The sequence below is a fragment of the Pelodiscus sinensis genome, chromosome 26 (assembly GCF_049634645.1).
Source record: "Pelodiscus sinensis isolate JC-2024 chromosome 26, ASM4963464v1, whole genome shotgun sequence".
Classification (NCBI taxonomy): domain Eukaryota; kingdom Metazoa; phylum Chordata; order Testudines; family Trionychidae; genus Pelodiscus; species Pelodiscus sinensis.
The window spans coordinates 15785787-15805723 of NC_134736.1; the positions used below are offsets into that span (position 1 = coordinate 15785787).

At 60.6% G+C, this 19937-nt stretch overlaps 1 protein-coding gene across 1 annotated transcript in view; it reads right to left on the minus strand.

Annotated features, from left to right (window-relative positions):
• Positions 1-19937, minus strand: part of OPCML (opioid binding protein/cell adhesion molecule like) — a 1026659-nt gene that overhangs the window by 834364 nt on the left and 172358 nt on the right. The window lies entirely within an intron of this gene.

Here is a 19937-nt window from a genome sequence, read left to right on the forward strand (position 1 = left end):
TAGAAGAGCTTCCTCGAATCGTCGTCAGTCCCGAGTAGATTTCACGAAGGGAGCCCTGGCTGCAGGCGCAGTTCTGACTGAGGACTGAGAAGCGGCCTCAGGATCTAGTCAAAAGAAAGGCGGATGAATGCGCCATCGTTGCTGAACGTAGCGGGTGCGGAGCGATACACAGTGCATGTGCTGAATGCTGAACTCATGCGGAATTCAGCACTTCCTGTTTGCTTGGGCTCAGCTCTCTCCCGGTCACTCGGAAGCAAATTATCTACTCAGTGAGCGAGCTGAGCCCCCATTCGTTTTAGCAAGGCCCATTTTACAGCAGCAACGTAGGGAGTAACGACCTCGGGGAGAACCCTCGTTTCTCCCTCCCTCTCCGTTGTGCAGGATGCCAGTAGGAACTGTGCAGGGACATGCATGCGCGTGTGTGTGTCTGCGTCTGGCCCTTCAGAGCCATGTGATTCAAAGTATTCACAAGTCTCAATCTGCAAGTCACTGGACACACACAGGGCGAGCAGCAGACACCGAGCAGGTCCTGTGTCCTGGCTGGGGGACTTATATTATAAACCGAGGTGAGGAACTTCAGGCCCGGGGGCCTCGGCTTGCCTGGATCCAGACCCCAAGGTTCAGGGACTCTCCCCAGCATTGGGGAGCCCGCACAGGTGCTCCAGCCCCACTGCTTCCCCCTTTGTGGGCTGGAGCATACACAATCTACTAGGCTGGGCCTCCTTAGGCTCTGGTGTGCAAGGGGAATTTGGGGAGTGTTTTTTTCCTGCTCGGTCAGGGGCCACAGTGAGAGTTTGTTTCCTGCTTCTCGCTTGTGTGCGGCCCCCGACCGATTTTTCTGTGGGTCAATGGCCCTCACCTCAAACAAGGTTCCCCATCTCTGTTAATATCAACCAAGCACGGGCACACATTTCAAACTGCATACTAGAGTGTAAAATATTCCCAGCCTGAAATCTGCTGGAAGCAACTCAGCCAACCCAGGGCTGTTAAGATGCTCAGTTACCAGCAACATTTATCCACAAAGGCATTTGTATCTACTAGCCTGACAACTCCAGGAGCATGGAGTCTATAAGACTCCATTTCAGAAGGCAAAGGAGCAGGAACTGTTGTCTCCCAACTTTTGCCCATCTTGGATTCAAAAATGCTTGAAGGCACACTCAGATACGGAATTTTGCCTGTGGTCAGTCTGTGATCATTGAAACCACTGGCTGACATTTTTTTCCTGAATAACTAGTGATTATGGGCGCTTGGCTTAAGGCACCTTAAAGCAGCCTGATTTCCAGAAAGGAAAAGCCATGGCCTCTGGAACATGTCCCAGGTTGGGGAACCCCAAATTAATAATATAATTCCCATAATATAAGGACTAGAGGATATCAAATGAAATTAATGGGTAGCAGGTTTAAAACTAATAAGCGAAAGTTCTTCTTCACACAGCGCGTAGTCAACCTGTGGAACTCCTTGCCAGAGGAGGCTGTGAAGGCTAGAACTATAACAGAGTTTAAAGAGAAGTTAGATAAAGTCATGGAGGTTGGGTCCATGGAGTGCTATTAGCCAGGGGGTAGAAATGGTGTCCCTAGCCTCTGTTTGTCAGAGGCTGGAGATGGATGGCACGAGACAAATCGCTTGATCATTGTCTTTGGTCAACCCCCTCCAGGGCACCTGTAGGTAGACAGGCTACTGGGCTAGATGGACCTTTGGTCTGACCCAGTACGGCCGTTCTTATGTTTTTATGTAGTAATCACTTCAGAAAATGTAGGTCCTTGTGTTTCACCTGGTGCCGGGACAGAACGGAGCACAACAGAAACACAGCTGGCTCCCAAGATTTGGGAAATATAATGGTCTTTTCAAAGGCAAACTCAAACTTCCCCCAGACCGGAGACCGATCCCATCCCCAGCATGGAGAAATCAGCCGGTATTGGGGAAAATGAAGCCTCCATCCAGGCTTGGCCCCAAGCCTCAGCCGAAGAGATAAACCAGTTACATGATGCTCCTCTGAGTGCTAGGTCCCCTGCTGGGACCAGCCCAAACCTCTTCCCTGCAGCCTGATTGATGGATGATTGATGTCCACAGTGCCTTATCCCCTGCTCTCCCCAGCCTTTAAGACAGCATAGAAAATCCCTTTAAGTCCCTCTCGCTCATATTGAAATGACACTAAAGCAGAACAAATGTGCTCCAGGTACTTATCCTCAGGCCCCGGGATCAGCAGCTTCCTATCAGTCAAGTGCCCCCCACTGGAGATGAGCGACAGCCCAAGTCACAGACATCCTCAGCAGCAGGGAAACCCCTCTCCGGAGACAGAGCCTGAACTCAGCTGGCTCCCACTGCCTCTGGGCTAGACCCTGAGCGGGTGTTGCTGGGGCCCCGCCGGGTTGGCTTCAGTGATGCTGTATTCACTTACACCAATTGGCAGAAGGGCCTGTTGACTCCTTGAAGTGATGTGGATTTACACCAGCCATGGGTCTGGCCCTCCATCTTTCAGCATGAGAGCATTTCAGAGGGAGGAGAGCCCATTTCAGGGACCTGACATCACTCCGTTCCCTAGGCAACTCCGTCCCCCATAGCACCATCCCGAGAGAGATTGTGCAACTCCGTTCTCTTCCGTGTGGAATTCCTGCATGTGGGAGAAGATGGGGCATTCCGGGGAAGGACAGAGGCACTGTTCAACTATGCAGTGCTGGAATCCTATTGCTAAGTCTCATTTCAAAGGCAGGCCCCCTGACTAAGGAAGGATTCTCACTTGTTTGTGTCATCGCTGTACAGGGCCGGTGCTTCTGCGAGGGACGAGAGCAAGTGGCAGCAGAGTCCGGTCAGTGTAAGGGCCCTACACTACTCCCCTTCCGCGCACACGTTTTCCAACACCAGGTACAATAAAGAGGGTAATAACAGCTCTCAAGCACCTGAGAGGTGTTACCCGGAGGAGAGAGAAAAAAATATATTCTCCTTAACGTCTGATGACAGGAAGCAATGGGCTTAAACTGAACCAAGGGAGGTTTAGGTTGGACATTAGGAAAAACGGTCTGTCAGGGTGGCTAACACTGGAATAAATTGCCTAGGGAGGTTGTAGAATCTCCATCACTGGAGATATTGAAGAGCAGGTTAGACAAACACCTGTCAGGGATGATCTGGATGGTGCTTGGTCCTGCCGTGAGGGCAGGGGCCTGGATTCAATGACCTCTCGAGGTCCCTTCCAGTTCTAAGATTCTATGATTCTATCAAACAGCAACATCAAAGGATAAAGGCTAAGTTAAGTCCTGTTCAGTGATCCTGGGCATGAAATGGGGTTGTTGTTCAGAGAAAACTCCATTTACCTTCCTAGATACTTCCACAGCCCCCATTGCCATAACATCTGAGAGCCTGACACCCACGAATGATTGTATTCTCCCCGCACCTCCCAAGGCAGGGAATGTGGTTATCCCGGTTGTGCAGATGGGAAACTGAGACACTAATAGATTAAATGACTTGACCAAGATCACACAGGGACTATGTAGCAGAGCTGGGAACAGAACTTGGCATTCCTTAGTACTGATCCATTGCTATAAGCACAAAACCATGCTTCTAAAGAACCCTCTCCAGCCAGGTGTATTCTGAAAGGTGCCTCTGTTGTGTAGGCCATTTGGCAGTGCTGGGTCTGGGGCAGGAGAGTTCAGGTTAGAACCAGTGTAATTGGGAAGAGTCACTGAAAGTATTTCTGACTTAAAACTTCAGTATCGCAGGGGTAACTCAGGCAGAAGAATTTCCCATAAGCAAGACAAAGACACCATTCTAGACCACAATCTATTGTTTTTTCATATTACCCCATCCTCTGGCCGTATCCCTCTGTTGTCTTATACTTCAAGTGTAAGCTATTCGGGGCAGAGACTGTCTTTTTCTTCTGTGTTTGTACAGTGCCTAGCACAATGGGATCCGGGCCCATGCTGGGGCTTGTAAGCATTATGATAATATAAATAAGAACACAGTGCATCTAAGCGGGAAAAGCTCGCACTAAGCTGCACCAATTGAGGAGTGACGGAGCAGCAGTATTGGGAAAAGCAGCACTTGAGAGCAAGCATGTGGATCCATCAAGGGGCTGTAAAGCCCATCAAGATATAGAAATAGAAGAGACAGGCATTCAAACAAAAGGAACTCCTGGCTGCTGGACACAGACCCTGCTCACCTTAGCCTGCTAGTTAGCAGCCTGAGGCCTGGTCTTCACTCTGCAGAAGATCAACACTGCTGCAATCGAACTTCCGGAGTTTGATTTAGCGAGTCTAGTTAAGACATGCTAAATTGAACTCAGAGGATGCCCCCATTGGCAGCCGGTACTCCTGCTCTTGCCAGGAGTAAGGGAAGCCAATGGGAGCGTTTGCTCTCATCGGCCTCCCAGTGTGGGGACAGTGCCAAACTCCGCTGAAGGTAAGCCAATCCCAGCTATGTATTCTGCCTACCCTAAGGTGAGTTTCCAAGTCGAGTGTCGACCTGGCCTGAGCAATGTTGCCTGTGCTGCACCATGCATGCCAAGCTATGGCCTTTTGGATCACACATTCCTGGGATGAATGCCAGGGTGTTTGGCACAATGGTGGAGCTCATAGAGGGTGGCGGGGGAGGGGTGTCTGCTTCCACCCTCCTCTGCAAAGTGGCCTTTAGCCATAGATGTGGTGCATTTGAGAGATGGGACTGGAAGGCAAACCTACCCCATCCTCTCCCAAGAGCAGCAGCTCTTGTCCCAGGGGCCTGGTCCCAACTCCCTGCTGTGGGCTTTGCAACATGGCTCGGGGCCACATGGAGCTGTGACCCTGGTGCAGACGGTTACAGTACCACTCCCTCCAATTTGGTCTGGCTGTCCCTCCATCATGACATAGGGGCAACCAGGCCAAACCTGACTGGTCGAGCAACCTCAGATATCAGACATCAGGTTTAAAACAATCAAAAGGAAGTTTTTCTTCACTCAGCACACGGTCAACCCGTGGAACTCCTAGCCAGAGGATGTGGTGAAGGCTAGAATTTTAACAGGGTTCAAAAGTGAGCTAGATAGATTCATGGAGGTTAGGTCCATCTATGGCTATTAGCCAGGATGGGTAGGAATAGTGTCCCTAGTCTCCGTTCCTCTGGAAATTGGTGACAGGGGAGGGATCACGAAAGGATTCCCTGTTGTGATCCCTCCCTCTGGGGCATATGGTATTGGCCACTGTCAGCAGACAGGATACTGGGCTGGATGGACCTTTGGTCTGTCTCAGTCTGGCTGTTCTTATGTTTTTATGGAGGTCAAACGTCCAGCATGAGGAGCCAGGCCCAGTCCTGCAGTCACGGGACTGGAGCCACCACTGCTGGGGGTGCATGGGGTCTCCCTCTCTAGCCCACCACCAATGAGCCACTGTTTTCATGGCCAGTTGGGAAAGCTGGGTCCACTCCTGGTTCAGGGTGTCTCTCCGTGGGCTGCATCTCCACCAGGGAGGGAGGGAGCAGGGGTCTGTGAATGAGGATGCATCTGGGCGAGTAGGGGAAGGTGCCTCTGAGGCAGGGGTGAGCAATAATTTTTGACCGGGCCCCTGGGCCACCCTGGAAGGGGTGTGACCTCAGGCAGAAGGGGTGGGGCCAGGGCATTTCTGTGCTTCCCCACCCACAGACCCTGACTGGTGAAGTCTTTGCCCCCACCGCTGTTCTGAACAGCTGGCGTTTCCCTGTGGGTACCTGTGCCCCTGGCGATGGGAGGAAACTTCATGTGTTCCTCCTGCCCCCAAGCCCTGATTGGGAGGACATGATAGCAGTTTTCAGGTATCTTAAAGGGTGTCATGAGGAAGAGGGAGAAAACTTGTTCCTCTTGGCCTCTGAGGATAGAACAAGAAGCAATGGGCTTAAACCGCAGCAAGGAAGGTTTAGGTTGGACATTAGGAAAAAGTTCCTAAGGGTGTGTCTAGACTACATGCCTCTGTCGTCAGAGGCATGTAGATTAGACACATAGGCAAAGGCAAATGAAGCCGCGATTTAAATGATCGCGGCTTCATTTAAATTTACATGGCTGCCGCGCTGAGCCAACAAACAGCTGATCAGCTCTTTGTCCGCTCAGCGCGCTAGTCTGGATGCTCCCCTGCCGACATCAAAGCCCTTTGTCGGCAGCCCCGGTAAACCTCATCCCATGAGGAATAACGGGGCTGCTGACAAAGGGCTTTGATGTCGGCAGGGGAGCGTCCAGACTAGCGCGCTGAGCCGACAAACAGCTAATCAGCTGTTTGTCGGCTCAGCACGGCAGCCATGTAAACGTAAATGAAGCCGCGATCATTTAAATCGCGGCTTCATTTGCCTTTGCCTATGTGTCTAATCTACATGCCTCTGACGACAGAGGCATGTAGTCTAGACACACCCTAACTGCCAGGGTACTCAAACACTGGAATAAATTGCCCAGGGAGGTTGTGGAATCCCCATCTCTGGAGATATTCAAGAGCAGGTTAGATAAATGTCTATCAGGGATGGGCTAGTCAGTATTTGGTCCTGCCATGAGGGCAAGGGACTGGACTCGATGACTCTCAAGGTCCCTTCCAGTTCTAGTGTTCTATGACTCTATGAAGTCTCTCGCTCCCTGCCCATGGGCATGCAGAGCTTAGAATCGACTGCCAGGGTCGACTGAGTGCCGCACGCTCCCTGGTCCCTATGTCCTGATTGGCCTGGGGTGGGGGAGCGGCAGGGTCTCCATGGGCCAGATCAATCCACTTGGCAGGCCAGTTCCAGCCACGCCTGCTCTGAGGGATGCCTGCATAGTTGTCCTTGGCAGTACGTGATCGGGGTTCCCCTTGCAGGACAGCGTGAACACAGAGGTCGTACCTGGAGGGTACAGACTATACGTGTGTGGGTCACCTCTCCACAGGAACGCGGTGGATGTGTGCGTAAGAAGTCACTCGCACCCGTCCCTTAAATACTCCACAATGTACACGGCTCTTTCCCCTTTCCTGGGCACCTTCCCGCTGTAATATCAAACCCAATATCCTCCCTTCAGAGACTGAACTTACACCACCCCCTGGTGCCAGCACAAAGGATCCGCCCCCTGTTCAATGGAAGCATTCAGCTCCAGGGCACCGCGGGCTCGGAGCTGAATCTGGCTGACCTCCCTGATCCCTGTGAGAGAAAGACGGGGAGGACAGCTCCGCTGGGTAGAGGCCTCCCTCCCTCAGACCACTGGACTCCGCTTACCTGTCCACATCTAAGCAGCCCTCAGTGGGTAGGCCTGGGGCGCTGGCCATGCTGTGCTGCAAGATCTCGTCTGGCCCTCACAGGCAGGCTGCGAATGCAGCATAGCCCCACACAGTTCTTGGGTGCCAACTGTGGCATGGAGGATGCCGACCGGCATGGCCAGGTGCTGACGACTGTCTCAGGAGAGACAGCCAGCACGGCACACGCAGGCCTGCACGCTTCCATCGCAGGCCCAAGCCCATCCGCGTGTTCTGCTAGGTCTCTTGCCGAGCATCCTCGGCTCCGGGGCGGCTGGGCCGAGCCGGCAGCTGTGCGGCCAGCGTGCGTGGAGGGGCACGGCGGAGAGCAGGCTGTCGGTGCGGACTCAGTCATCGCCGCGGCAGAGCCTCGGGTGCACAACCCAAGTCCTCGGCAGCGAAGGTGACAACCGGCCACTCAGGGGAATGCCCCGCTCCGAAAAAACGAGGCAACGAAATCAAAGCAAAATAATTGTCCCCAGCGCTTTGCAGCTTCAGAGTATCACACCAACAACTAATTAATCCCAGAGAGGTAGGTAAGCATTGTAACAAATCCACGGCGAGGGCTGTTACCACACTGCACATTCCTCTAGCCTGCCCTTCCTCTCCTGCCCACCCTCGCGGGTGCTTGGCCCAGCCACTTGTGCTAAAACAAAACCTCCCTGTAGTGGGGTCTATTTGAAAACATGGGATGGTGGGCGGGCGAAGCCCGCCCACCTTCTAAAAGCCCCTCCCCAGCCTTATGGGAGGGACACTGGACCCATGTCCAACTAATTCCTTGGGACAAATAATGAATAAAGGATCAAGGAGTGCGGGTTAGAGGTTCAAAATAAGGGAGCCGGATGGGGACACCGAGCAGAGAACCCCGGACAGCGCCCACTGCTCCTCAAAGCTGTCGATGGAGCCAGTGGACGCCGCCCAGAGGAACTCTGCCCGGATTCGTGACACAAGGGAGGAGCGGAAATAGGCCCCACAGTCGCAGAGAACCCCCCCGTCTAGCATCCTCCTCCTGGTATTGCAGATGGTGCTCTTAGCTAGGGCCAGGAGGAGGTTGACGAGGAGGTCTCGCGACTTTGTGGGGCCACGGATAGGGTGTGCGTAAATGAATAGGTGGGGGGAAAAGTGCAGCCAGAACCTCAATAAGAGGTTCTGGAGGAGCCGGAATAGGGGCTGCAACCTGGCGCATTCGAGGTAGACGTGCGCCAGGTTCTCCCTCACGCCGCAGAAGGGGCAGGTGTCTGGGATGGGGGTAAACCGCGCCAAGTACACGCCCGTGCTCACGGCTCCGTGAAGGAGCCGCCAACTGATGTCCCCGATGGGCCGCGGAATTAGATCGGAATAGACGCTGGCCCACCGGGGTTCCCCACCCTCTACGGGTCTTAGATAGTCCCGCCATTTGGTATCAGGGCGGGACACGAGGGTGGGGAAATGCAGGGTGTGGAGCACGAGCGTGTACAGATGTTGCCTTGGCGCGGCTTGGAAACAGACCGGCTGCAGATTTTGCAGCCGGCTGGGGGTCCAGGGGTGGGGAGGCCGGGGGGGCCCGTGGAACAGGGGCCCAATAATCAGGGACGGAGGCTTTGCAGGAGGGGAGGGGCGGGGTGTACCCTCTCGCAAGGACCGCTGCAGGAAGTCGAGAGCGGGCCGCGGCAAAGCCGCCTTCACCTCCTGGAGTAGGCGCAGAGGGGTTCGGGGGGTGGAGAGCCCCATGCGCCGAGCGAGCGCTCGGGGATCCACCCAGTCCCCCCTGTCGTAGTCCAGGAGGTCTCCGACCGTGGTGGTTTCTGCCAGGATCAGCCTCCGGCGCACCGAGGGAGACTCCGCCACCTGCACGCACAAGGCTGGATTGTGGAGCAGGGGCTCCGCGAGGAGGTCTGCCCCCTCGGAGGCCACAACGGACCTGGTCGCCGAGAACAGCTTCCAGGTCTGGAGGAGGTCCTGGTAGAATTCCGGCAGCTCTGAGAGGTCTCGCGGAAGACCCCTCGGGTGGATAAAAAAGAGCTGCCGGTCGTATCGGAGCCCTCGGAGGCGGCGGAGGAAAGCGCGCGCCAAGGTGCTCCATGCCGGACTACCTGCACTGAAGAGGAGTCTCTGCAGGGCCTGGAGGCGGAAGGTCCGGACCTGGCTGCGTATGCAGACCAGGCCCTGACCCCCCTCCTCCAGGGGGAGGGACAGGACCCCTGCAGAGACCCAGTGCAGTCCTGGCCAAAAGAACCCCAAAGCTGCCCTCTGGAGCTTGGCCAGGACCTCCGGGGCCGGGCGCAGGGTGTTGAGCCGGTGCCAGAGCATGGACAGGACCAGCTGATTGAGTACCAGCGCTCTCCCGCGAAGGGAGAGACACCGGAGCAGTCCCGTCCATCTCCGCAGCCGCTCACCCACCCTGGCCTCCAAACCTTGCCAGTTTTCCGGCGGAGAAGGATGCGTGGCGGATAAATAAACGCCCAGATAGAGCAGCGGACCCGCGCTCCACCTGATGGCCTGAAGCGCGGGTGGGAGGGAGCCGGCCCGCCACCCGTCCCCGACCACCAGGCCAGAGCTCTTGACCCAGTTGACCCGGGCGGAGGAGGCTGCCGAGTAGACGGCTTGGCAAGCCTCCACCCGCGCCAGGTCGCCCGGGTCCTGGACCACGAGGAGCACGTCATCGGCGTACGCCGACAGGACCAGCCGCAGCTCCGGCTCCCGAAGCACCAACCCCGTCAACCTCCTACGGAGGAGACAGAGGAAGGGCTCGATCGCCAGAGCGTACAGCTGGCCCGACAGCGGACACCCCTGACGTACCCCCCGCCCGAAGCTGACCGGCTCGGTCAGGGTCCAGTTGAGCCTGACCAAACACTCCGCGAAGGCGTACAGCACCCGGAGAAAACCCACAAACCGGGGCCCGAAGCCGAAGGCCTGCAGGGTGCCCAGGAGATACCCGTGGTCCATCCTGTCGAACGCCTTCTCCTGGTCCAGGGACAGGAGGGCGAACGACAAGCCGTCCCTACACCCGAGCTCTAAGAGATCCCGGACCAAATACAAGTTATCAAATATACTACGGCCCGGGACGGTGTAGGTCTGGTCGGGATGGATCACGTCCGCCAGCACGGACCGCAGTCGCAGCGAGATGGTTTTCGCTACGATCTTGTAGTCCGTGCTGAGGAGCGAGACGGGACGCCAATTCCGTAGGTCGCGGAGGTCCCCCTTCTTCGGCAGTAAGGCGAGCACCGCTCGCCTGCACGACAGAGGGAGGACCCCGCTCTCCAGGGACTCGGCCCAGACGGTGACGAGGTCCGGGCCGAGGACGTCCCAGAACACGCGGTAGAACTCCACGGTCAGCCCGTCCATGCCCGGGGTTTTGTTGTTGGGCATGAGACGGAGGGCTTCCGAGAACTCGGCCAGAGTGAGAGGCAGCTCCAGCCGGTCTCGGTCGCCCGCGCTGACCGTCGGGAGCTCGGTCCAGAGCGCCCTGCAGGCGTCGGCTTCGGTCGGATCCGGGGAGAACAAACTGGCGTAGAAGGCCCTGGCCCTTCCACGCATCTCCACCGGATCCGTGAGGGGGGTGCCGTCCTCCGCCAAGAGGCAGGTGACGTGCTTTTTTGCCCCCCTCCTTTTCTCCAGGGCATAGAAGAAGCGGGAGCCGCGATCCATCTCCCGAAGGAGGTGGATGCGGGATCGAACAAAAGCGCCCCGGGCCCTGTGATCTTCCAGGGCTCGGAGCTCCTCCCGCTTCTCCCGGCACGCCTCGCGGAGGAGTGGATCCTCGGGGGCGGACGCCAGGCGCCTCTCAAGCTTCAAGACCTCCCGCTCCAGCTGCCCTATCGCCGCATCCCTCCGCCGGCTGGCGCCCCGGGAGTAGTCACGGCAGAAGAGCCGGGCGCGCACCTTCCCCACATCCCACCATCGCCGCGCCGAGGGAAAGGCGGGCCGCTGCCCCCGCCAGGCCTGCCAGAACTCCCGGAAGGACGCCACGAAGCCCACGTCCTCCAGCAAGCTATTGTTAAAATGCCAATAGGCCGGCCCCAGCCTCTCCGAAGTCAGAGAGGCCTTCACGGACACCAAATGGTGGTCCGTGAACGGGGCCGGCCGGATGCTGGAGGAGTGGGCTCGTGCCAGATGGAATCGTGAGAGGTAAATGCGATCCAACCGGGAGTGGCTCGACCGTGTTTTCCCCACCCGGACGTAAGTGAAGGTGGTACTGTCGTCCGGGTGGTGGTCTCGCCAGACGTCCACCAGGGAGTGATGTTCCACGATCTCCCTGAGGACGTCCGCCGCGGCCTGGCAGTTCGCGAGTCCTACACGGTCCCGGTCATCGAGGGTGGTGTTGAAGTCCCCGCCCAGGACCAGGCCCTCGCGAGGATCCAGAGTGCCGAGGAAGGTGGCCGCCTGCCGATAGAAGGTGACCTGGTCCGGGCCCGCGTTCGGGGCATAGACGTTGACCAGGTTCAACGTCCGCCCCTCCACGCGGGCCCGGACGTGCAGCAGGCGGCCCGGGACAACCTCGGCGGTCCCCAGCACCTCGGGCCGTAGGGCAGGGGAGAACAGGGTGGCCACCCCGGCCGAGCGGGCGCCGAGGTGGCTAAAATACACCCCGTCCCCCCACTCCAGCCGCCAGCCAGCCTCGACGGCTGGAGTCGTGTGGGTCTCCTGCAGGAAAACCACCGAGTACCCCCCCTCCCGAAGGAAGGAGAGCACCCGGCTCCTGCGGAGACCCGCCCTACAGCCCCGGGCATTCAATGTTGCGAAGGTGGTAGAATTCATAGTGAGGGCTGGGGTAGATCCTCGCGGACAGGCGAGTCGGTGGCCCCACGCAGGCCCCGCAGCAGACCGCTCCCCGACCCGAAGGTCAGGAGAGCGTCCCGAAACCTGCGGGTCTGACGGTGGGCCGCGTCGTCCTGCCTACTGGTCCCTCTCCCCTCCTGCAACAGGGCTCTAGTGGCCTGGAGGATGGAGTGGAAGTCCCCCCAGCGCTGGAGGGCGAGCTGCACCTTTCCCTTCGCCCCGCGGTTATCCGCGAGGAATTGGCGCAGCTCGCCCCTCAGCACCGAGGGGGAACCAGGATTCTCCTCCGTCCGGGCCCCCGGATGAAGCTCACGGGCCACGGAGACGGGCAAACAGGGATCCGATCCCCGACGCGGCGCCGTTGCTGCTGGCGCCGCGCTGCCCGCCCCCGACCCCGGCAGGGAAGGAGGCGGCGGAGGGAACAAGGCAGCCCCCAACGGGTTGGGGACCGGGGATACAAAAACGACCCCCGAAGGGCCGCCCGCAGCTAGCGGGAACGAGACGGCCCTCGCGGGGGTGGCACTGGCGGATGTTTGGGGGGGCGGTAGGGACGGATCGGGCAACATGACGGGGACCAGGATGGGAAAAGAAGGGGGGGACGGCAAGGGAGGGGTTACCTCCACGGCAGAGCCGGGGGGAGGGGTAGGTTCAGGGCCGGACAGTGGGTCGGGGGCAGGGAATGGGGCAGAGGTCGGGGTAGGAAAGGGATCGGGAACAGGGGAGGACTCGGGGCTGGAGATGGGTTCGTAAAGGGCGGAAGCGGGAGTAGGGGGAGGATCGGGACGTGGGAGGGAATCGGGATCCTGGACGGGGTCTGGGAAAGGGTCCCGTGTGGCAATCCCACCGGGCTGCGGCGCCTCCCGAATGGAAAGTGGGGGGTCGGGAACAGGAAGGGGGCCCGCGCCGACGCCGGGCTCAGGTGGAGAGGCAGGTATTAATGCCACGGCGTCGGCCTGGATGGCATTTTCTGCTGGGCCCCCAACGGGAAAGGGGGATGACTGCCCCGCCTCGGTAGCTGGAGAGGGGGCACCCCCAACCCCGGGACCCGGCCGCTCGGCGCCAGCCGTCGCCCCAGAGGGCTCGGCGGCATCCGTTCCGGCGCTCGAGTCGGCCGGGCCAGTGGGCAGTATCAGGGGCGCCCCGAGCGTGAGGACGGGGTCAGCCACCTGGGACACGGGATCGGGGAGAGGAGGGGGCGGCGCCACAGAGTCGCCGCCCAGACCGAGGCCCGCTGGCGGGGGGTCGTCCTCCCCCTGGGTGAGCGGGGTCAGACCCAGGGCCTCGATCTCCTCGAAGATGGAGCTAAGCTCCATCCCCTCGGCCCCGGAGCCTTCCCCTCCGGCCGCCGAGGCACCAATTACCTCGGCGGGGACGGAGGGGGTCTCAGTTGAACTCAGGGCCGGGGGGGCTCCATCAGAGGCCTCCTCGTGGATAGGCTCCTCAGGGGGGACTTCATTGTCCCCCCTCGCTGCCACGGCTTCCTCGGCCGGCGCCTCCTGCTGACGCTCGCCGGGGGGGATCATGACAGCGCTGGCCCCCCTCGGGATCTTTCGGGGGGCCTTCCCGCCCTCCGTATCGGAGGGGGGAGAGGAAGCCCGCGAACGGCGGGCTTTGCGCTTCCCCCGGACGAGCGTCCAGTCCTCCAAGGTGGAGGTGGAGGGCTGGTCAGCAGGGGCAAGGCCGGGGGGCATGTTTGATTTTCGGGGGGGGCGTTGTGGCAAAGGAGGGAAGGAGGGGGATACCTCCACCCGGGGAGGGCCCTCTCCCTCGCCCTGCGGCAACCGCGCCACCCTCTCCTCCTCGGGCCCCGTGGTGACTGACCGAATAGAGGTGGGGCCCGCCTGCCCGCTCGGGCGCGCCAGGGGGGACGCCTCTGGCTCCCGAGCAGGGCCGTCGGTTGGAGGAGGGGCGGCCGCGGATCCCGGACTACCAGGGGGGCCGGCGGTGGTGGGGCCGGCGCCCTTACGGGCCCCGGGGGGCCCGGACGCCTCCTCCGACCGGGCCAAGGGACAGTCCCTCCGGACGTGCCCCATCGCCCGGCAGAGGAAGCACCGGGTCTCCCCCGAGGAGTAATGAATCCGATAATGGGCCCCCTGGTAGGGCACCAAGAAGGACCCCTCGAGCGCCTCCCCGCCACGCGCCGCCGGCGGCAGCTGCAGTTGTACCTGCCGGCGGAAAGATAGAACGTGGCGGAGGGCGGGGTCCTTACAGCCCAGCGGGAGAGGGCTGATGGTCGAGATGGGCTTCCCCAGGGTGGAGAGGGAAGGTAACAGGGCGGCATTAGGGAGGAAGGGCGGGACGGAGGTGAGCACCACCCGTACGCCCAGGTCCTCCAAAGGTTCGAGGGGCACGTGCACGCCTCCCACCGCCAGGCCCCTCTCCACCGCCTCCTGGGCGGCGGTCTCCGAGGCAAGGAAGAAGACCGCCTTGCCGTACATCTTGGAGGCCGCCACCACGGCCGAGGCCCCCACCACCCTCGCCATCGCCCGCACGTAGGTTTCCATGTGGGGCGAGGCGGCAACCAGGAGGCAGCGGACGCCGTGCCTCCTGGTCATGGTGGGAAAGGGGCCGCGGCCGCCAGGGATGGAGCTGGAGGCGGCAGTCGGGGCTGATGACAGGGCAGGTGAGGGGGTAGCAGCGGCCACCTGGGCGTACGCTCTGGGGGCCTTAGTTGTGTCACCCCCAGAGCTGGTGGAGGGGATAGCAGGGGAAGGAGGGGCTGCGGAGGGCGGGGCAGCTTTGGCCATGATGGATTTGGCCTTCGGGGCCGGGCTTTTGCCCTTTTTCTTCCCCCCGCCCTTTTTTCCGGCCGAGGTGATGGTTGCTCCCGTGTCTGAGGGAGCGGTGGCCGTGGCGGCGGCGGAGCTCGGGCCTGGGGTCGGGAGGTCAGCCGCAGCAGTTGTCGGGCCTGGTGGTAGTGAGGGGGCCGCGGTAGGGACTGCCTCCATCATGGAAGGGGGAGGGGTAGGAAGGAGGCACAGATAGCAGGAAGGGGAGGAGGGGTTTACCGCTCCTCCCTACCAGACAGCAGGCGAGGGAGGAGGGTGTCTGAAATGGAGGGGGTGGGAGAGAGGGAGGGTGTTGGTTTTGGGGAGGGCAACTGAAGATATGGGGGGGGGAGTTAGCAGCCTCACCTCCCTGCTAAGGCTGTAGCAGAGGAGGAGGGCGCTAATACGGGGGCGGGGGCACGCAAGGGAAGGGAAGGGTGGGGGGGGCGTATAATTGGGAGGGAAGGGGAGAAGGGGAAAAAGGGGGGGCAACTACTCCCTCCCGCCGACTGGTTGCTGGGAGGGAGAGAACCAAAAGGGGCGGATAGAGCAGGGGAACCGAGGGGCCAGCAACCGCTCCTCCCCGCAAGGCTGGAGCGGAGGAGGAGGGTGCCGGCAGGGCAGGCAGGGGGCAAGGTAACGGGCACAGGGCGGGGGCCGGCTCCTCCGGCTGCACTGGGATACGGGGGGGGGGGGGGGGTTGTGGGGCCGTTGGGGAGGTGCAGTGAACAAGGGGGCTAACTAAAAAGGGGGGGCACAAGCGCTCAGGGCAGGGAGGGGGCGAGGCAAATCGGGTGGTGCTCAAGGGCTGGGGGGGCTGGGGGGTGGCTGGGGGGGTGGGGAGGGATAAAATGGAGGCAAACAACAGCTGGGTGGGGCGGGGCACACACTCTTGGGCTGGCTGGGGCAGGGGCGTGGCAGATGACTTTGGGAGCAGGTGTGGTGGGTAAGTGGATTTGGGAAGGGAGGGGGGGAACCAAACTAAGCTAACAGGGAGGGGCAGGCAGTGGGGGAAAAAACCAAGCTGCTGGGGTAGGGTGGGTGACCGGGGGTAAGGGTGGCCCCCCAGCCAGATGTAGCTGAGGGAGGGGGGCCAAGTCCAGAAGAGGGGGGAGGGAGCACACCCACGAGCACTGTGTGGGGCTCAACCTCGCCCACCGCTGCAGCAGAGTCCCAGGTGGCAGGCAGGGCAGCAAACCCCACCAGGGGGAGAAGAGGCAGTCCAGGTGGCAAAGGGTGGTGGAGGGGGCCTTGGGGGTGGTGGCAGCGGGTGGGGGGGGGGCAGCTGGACTGGGGGGAGGGCTCCGAGCCTCTCCCCCAGCCCCCCTTTCAACAGTTCAGTTCACCACCACCCCGGAGCAGATTGAAAAGCTCAGTTTGTGAACAAACCCCCTCCACAGTTCTCGGTGGCTTCCTCCTCTCCCCCTCAGCGGGGTGCAGCAGCAGCAGCAGGCAGGCGGCAGTGGAAGGCCTCCGGGTGGTAGGTGCTGGTGGGGTGGTCCTCCTCCTCTGGAGCAGTGGTGGAGGGGAGAGGGAGGGCAGCTGGCAGGCCCCCCCTCTCCCCCCAGGCAGCAACAGCAGCAGGTGGTGGTGGTGGTAGCGGTGGTGATGGTGGTGGTGGTGGGGTGCAGTGACGTCCGGGGAGCAGGCCTCAGCAGACGGGCGGGCGGGTAGGCAGCTGGGTGGGGAGGGCTCCGGCTGGTGCGGGAGCAGGAACCAGGAACCAGTGGGGTGGGGGGAGAAGGAAGAGGGCAGCCCCTGCACCCTGCTGCCTCTCCTCCTTCTCACAAGTGGAGTGGGGTGGAATGGCCCCCACTGAGCCGGAGGCGGAGGAACCCCTCTGGCGGCCATTTTGGGCCCGGCCTAGCCCCGCCCCCTCACCTGACCGGAAGTCAGGGGGTGGGACTAGGACTATAAGAAGGTTGCCTGGGAGCTCAGTCAGGGCCCAGCCTCCGAGGGAGCCGGAGGCCTGGCTGGAGCTCCTGCCTGGGGAGGCTAAGACCCGGGCTGGGCCGCCCTCAGCCACCTTCCCAGAGGCCGGCCAGGGCCTCCCTGCCCGGGCTACTAAGGCCTGGTCGGGCCCGCCAGCTGAACCACTCGCGGACCCAGAGGACGGGACCGAGCCGCTGGACCAGCTGGACCCCCGGTGGGTACGAGAACGCCGGGCCGAACCGGCCCCGTGGAACACCCCAGAGCTCCGACCTCTTGACCCCTGGATTGGACCACCGGCCCCTGCGGAGACGACGCGGGCTTTAACTCCCCGACCTCTTGACCCCTGGATTGGACCACCGGCCCCTGCGGAGACGACGCGGGCTTCAACTCCCCGACCGGCTGCTGGGGCTACAGGTACTGGGGAAGAGGGAAGGGGGAGACAAGAGGCGGCCCAGGGGGTAGCGTGGGCTGAGAACCGCCCTAGGCCAGCACGTTGCGGGCTGGAGCCCCTGCTGAGCCCGTAGCAGCTGAACGGCTGCATCCAGGGCCCCTGGGCCGGGGCGCAGTGGAGTGGGTGGGCCTGCGCCCCTGCCACCCCCCCCCCCCGGGTGGCAGTCTCCCACCCCCTTGCCACAGCTGCAGCTGCCCTGCGTGCCCCGCCCTTGAACTAGGAACTCTTACAGACCTGTGGGTTTGGTTGCAGCCCGCCTTGCGTTGGGGGGCCTGGCCGCCAGCTGCTGCCCTGCCCTGCTCGAGGGCTTGGGCGTCCGTATGAGGGGTTTGGCACCCGGCCACGATCCGGATCGGACCTTTAAAGGGCCAGGACTCGGACTTCTTTAAGGCCCAGTAGGGCCATAGGACGGGCTAGCCATCCACTGTACCAGGGCGGAGGATCCGCCTCCTAAAGGCCTGCCGGCCTACAACGAACCAGCCCCCGGAAGGGGACAGCTTAGAGGCTATGGTTGTCACTGCCGGAGGGCAGTGACCAAAAGGGCGACGAGAGCCACACGCAACAGATGGTGGAGAATGTGGGCACTGCGACCCCGACCCTGACGTAAGGGACGGAACGTGTGCCTCAGTTTGTCAAAAAAAAAAAAAAAAAAAAAAAAAAAAATTTTCCTTTTGTTTTCCCCCGCTGTGGGGACTGTTTACCTAGCGGACAGGGAGTTTCCCCCGTTTCCCCAAAACAGGATGGAACTGGACCGAGTGGTGAGAGCAGTGACGGAGCGCCAGCAGTTGGCCGTCCAACACTGGCAGATGGCTCAGCAGTTGGTACAGCAGCTGGGCCTTCAGCTCCAGCATCTCCAAGCACTCCAGCAGCTGGACCTTCAGCAGCTATTCAGGTGCGGGCCCCAACCTGCCGGGCCAGGGCCGGGACCAGCCCAAGAACCCGCCTACTCAGCCGGGGGGACGTCACCCCCAGGGGAAGGACTGAAAACCCTGCTGGAAACCTATATGGGGCAGAGGGACAGACGTGGACCCAGGGATTCTATGGGGCTGAGGTCGGGGGCCCCGACACCCGCCAACCCCTACATTCTGCCGGTCGACCAGGGGGAGTTGCTGCTCCAGGCACCGAAGGACTCCGAAGGAGTGGCCGTCTTTCTGGACTCCGGCTGTATGCAGACCCTCGTGCGGCGGGATCTCCTTCCGGAAGACCTGAAGCCAGAAGGGGAGCTGTACCTGCGGTGTATACATGGCGATGTGAAGGCCTATCCCCGAGCAAAGCTCCGACTCACAATCCGAGGGCGGTCCGCCGAGATGGTTGTAGGGCTCGCCACGACGCTCCCCTACCCTATCATCCTGGGAAGAGACTGGCCCGGATTCGCAGACCTAGTGCGCGAGGTAACCCCCAGGCCTCCGGCTGACCAGGAGCAAGTGGAGACCGAGCTTCTGGGAGAGAGACCACCAGAAGATCGGTCCAAAGAGGCACCTGAGGGTGAGCAGCCTCGTGGGGAAAGGGCAGGGGAGGGGCCCGATGAACCCCAGGCCCCGGCAGAAGCCAATGCCCAGACCCTTACCCTGGCCGACTTTCCGCGGGACCAGAGGGAAGACCCCACACTGAGGGCGGCCTATGAACAGGTGGCCGCGGTTGATGGTACCGTAGTAGACCCCCAGAAGGCAGCCCAGTGGCCCCACTTTGAAGTGAAAGGCGACCGCCTCTATCGGGTCATGCAAGACCCCCGGACCCAGGAGGTCAAGACCCAGATCCTCGTCCCGGACTGTCATCGCCGGGCGGTGTTGCGACTGGCCCATGACATTCCGGCGGCTGGCCACATGGGGACAGAAAAAACGCTGGCGAGAGTACTGTCCCGGTTCTTTTGGCCTGGAGTATACCAAGACGTTCGGGACTACTGCCGGTCATGTCCAAACTGCCAGTTAGCCTCCGACTCAGGAGTGCCGAAAGCCCCGTTAGTCCCCCTCCCGGTGGTGGGGACCCCTTTTGAAAGGGTGGCCATGGACCTAGTCGGCCCGCTGCCCAAAAGTAAGGCAGGGTTCCGCTATATCCTGGTTGTAATGGACTATGCCACCCGGTTTCCAGAAGCCATACCGCTGAGAAACACCTACGCCCGAACCATTGCTTCGGAGCTGGTAAAAATCTTCGCTCGGGTGGGGCTTCCCCGAGAACTCCTTACGGACCAAGGGACTAATTTCACATCACAACTGTTCCGACAGGTGTGTACAATACTAGGGATACATAAACTACAAACGTCAGTATACCATCCCCAAACCGACGGCTTAGTGGAGCGGTTCAACCGGACCTTAAAGGGGATGTTAAGGCGGTTCTCCCCAGCAGAACTGCAACAGTGGGACCTGTTACTGCCTCCACTGCTGCTTGCGGTCCGGGAGGTGCCACAAGCATCCACTCAGTTTTCCCCTTTCGAACTCCTATATGGATATCGCCCTCGGGGGATCCTGGATCTCGTGAGGGAAACGTGGGAGTCGACCCCTTCACCATCACAAGGCCTCCTGCAATATGTTTTCCAGCTCCAGGAGCGATTGAGACAGGCCGGAGCCCTGGCTCGGGAAAATCTACAACTAACCCAGACCGCCCAAGAACGGACCTATAATCGACAAGCCCAGGAAAGAAGTTTTAAACCAGGGGACCTGGTGGTACTTCTGCTCCCCTCAGAGGAATCCAAACTCCTGGCCCGCTGGAAAGGGCCCTATGAGGTCATTCGACAGGTCGGGCCGGTGAACTACGAGATCTATCAACCAGATCGGAAGAAGAAGACCCAAATATTTCATGTGAATTTCCTGAAGCACTGGCGAGAACGGGAGGCCCTGATGATTACCCCCTACC